The sequence below is a fragment of the Malurus melanocephalus genome, unplaced genomic scaffold (genome assembly GCF_030028575.1).
Source record: "Malurus melanocephalus ecotype Western Australia unplaced genomic scaffold, MMel_1.1 scaffold_24, whole genome shotgun sequence".
Lineage (NCBI taxonomy): Eukaryota > Metazoa > Chordata > Aves > Passeriformes > Maluridae > Malurus > Malurus melanocephalus.
This window is the reverse complement of record NW_026623256.1, coordinates 1,744,773-1,747,758: the sequence shown is the minus strand read 5'-3', so window position 1 is coordinate 1,747,758 and position 2,986 is coordinate 1,744,773.

The following is a 2,986-nucleotide window of genomic DNA, read 5'->3' as shown; positions in this document are numbered from 1 at the left end:
CCCCTCCTGACCTGCGCCAGATTTGAACCATTGACCTAGAAGTGAAAAGCTTGAAATCCCTGCACAAGCCACGGCATAAGTAGGACTCACAGAGCCTCATTCGCATTCGGTTGCTGCCATCTAATGGCAGATACACAATGGAAAGGCCTCAAGCGATAGAAAGCCAAATAAATGTCACCCTTGGGACTCCCTAGGTGGAATAACCTGCACACAGTTCTCATCAGTGTGATGGGGAAGYGTGGTGATTTAGGCTGGTTTTATTACCCTGAAGAACAGTTAAACAAAGGACTGTTGTGCTGTGAGCCAACACAGAGGTGTCCCACCAGAAACACCAGGTCTTTATGTCACTTTTGCTCTTCTCTGCTGGGTTATTTCCATGCAGGAAACCTGGGGGAAAGTCTGTGATTGTAGCSTGGCTTAACAACCACTCCAAGGGCAGTGGACATGGAGTGGTGAGTGCCTGTGACAAGGGGAGGTGATGAGAGAAAGAAGGTAGGAAATGGCACTTTCAATTTCTCTTAGTACCRCTGGTGCACACAAAACATCTGGACTTCCCAGAACCTTGTAACAGAAGGAGAAGGAGGTGGAGATTAGAATAAAATTAACTGTCTAGAAATTATTGGGCCTGGCTTGCAGACCATAAAGCTCACTTTGCTTCARATATACATAAAGGAAAAAGCAGAAAGAAGGCAAGTCTCCTTCTCCCCCTTTATCTGCTCCAGGAGGTAAAGCTGCTTCCTGTCTCTAAACCCTCAGGTTTATAATGTAAAAAGTATTAATCACATGTCAGTTTTGCACTGCCTGCTGCTGTCTATGCACATATCTCCAAATAATTATTTTAAGYCATGCTAGTTAACACTGTCACACAGGGGTGAAAGGCTAGAGAATGCATTTKCTTTATGCATCCCTGAACTGCAGCGGGTGGGTATCCAGAGGCATGTCCCGTGATGGGAGTGCAGCCCAGTGAGCCTTGGAGAAGTCTCCAGKAGCCTTAGCACAGCCCCAGCAGTGACACGGGAACCTGCATGGCCCAGCAGCCYGACTAAGTCTGTCACCAGGGCTCACTGAAGCCATAAATCAGGATTTCTATTTGAGAAATGTCTCCAGTCATCCCTAGTCACCCAAGAAATGTCATTTTAAAGGAGAAAACTGGGAAGGAAAAGAAAGAAATGTCTTCAGACAGAATACTGGAAAAGGCTGTAAAATTCCACTCTTCTTGGCTGAGGGAATAATTGCTGGAAAGAAATTCCAGTTGTGAAGCAACATGGAGGAGACAAAGGGAACACCAATATCATTCTTTTTTTCCTGCAGAAGGAAACTGTCTTCAAAAGCACTGTGGAGAGAAACAGAAATGCCTGTACTGAGTCTTCAAATGCCCTTACAACTGCTGGTGCTACCTGGACACCTGYGAGAGAGCAGAGAAAAGCAGCACACGTGAATTGTAACTCAGGGGGCAGATAAAACCTTCCAGCATGAAGCTGCTCAGSTTTGTGCCAGCAGGCACTGCCCAGGCTGCAAGGAGCAGCTGAGCTGTCCTATCTAAAGGGTCCCCCGAGCTCTGTTTGCAATCAAGGTCCGGCCACTGCTCCCTTACGTCAAAGCCAKGATCTATCCAAACAGTGCTGCTTCCGAGAAAGTGCAGCTTTGTGCCGCTGCTGAAAGGCCGCCTACTCAAATAAATACCCTCTGGGGATGCTCCAGGGACTGCAGCCTGGTACATCAGATCGTGGAGCATGAGCCAAACAGGTCTGCACACAGAGCTGGGAGCTTTTGTTGTGGCTGCTGCTCAGAGTCAGGTGGTACAGCCCCTGTAGAACAGGTACATTCCGGAGCTGGAAGGAAATTACCAAAAATTACCATCACCAAAAATTACCWTTACCGAAATGCCCTTGTCAGTCAAGCTCCCCAAGAGACTTTCTGCTTGCTCTGTGGATACTTTTCTTTGAAGCTCATGGTAAAACGATAGGAGAATACATTTAACAGGTCTAAAACTGTCTTGGCAACGTTGTTACTTTTTAAAACCGCGTTCCTGGCCCTCTTATTTCTCACACCAAGACGCTGCCTTCTGACCGCTCTCAGGGAAGCATCAGTTGCAAAGTAAAGACGTAAAATTACACCAAGTGAGCTGAAATTTAAGCCTTGCCCTTATAGAGTGACGTTCAGCAGCCACCGCGCACCCTCAGCAGCTGCAGGGTTTCGTTACTGCCACTTAAAAAAAACCTTCAACTCCTTTCGGGGTGCCCCGCTTTGAGCCAGAGGCACGATTTTATCTGTAAGAGCCCTTTAGCGTAGCATGACATCTGAGAGACTTCAGCAGGATATAAGTTTGCTCTGGTACTGAGGTATGATTTAATATCCTCAATTGTTCTGGAAATCTGAGCTGCATGATTCAGGAGACTTGCATGGGTATGGTTACWCCAGTGCTTAATGAGATTTATGTGCTTAAATGTGATGGATGCTGTAATCACATTTCTAACACGCTGATTCAGATCGGGAGGGGGAGAAAAACCAAATCAACAGGAGTTTTGCCGTGCCGGTGGCGGAGGCCGGCTTTCGCACAGGAAGCTTGCAACACGAGCTCTCGCAAATGCCAAAATAAGGAGGAAAAAGCTCCACCGATCAACCCAACAAAAAATACCCCGACAAACCCAGAGAGAGGAAACGTCTTTCCGCAGCTCTTAATTGCAGTTCTTAATTGCAGCTCTTAATTGCAGCCTCCTGTTTACGCTGCCCGGGCTGGAAGCTGTCACGGTTTTCCTCGGCAAACCGAGGGAAGGGAGGGGATTGGGGCGCGCTGCGGGACCCCGAGCGGGACCGTCCTTGCCCGGAGTGTCCCCCCACGGCCGCGGGGGCTCCGGGAGGGGCTGAGGCCGCTGCCGGCGTGGCGGGGAGAGCGGCAGAGCTGTGCGGGCACGGCGCCGGGGCAGGACCGGCGACTGCCACTCAGCGCCGCCTCCGCCTCCGCGGGCGGGGGCCGGGCTCGAAC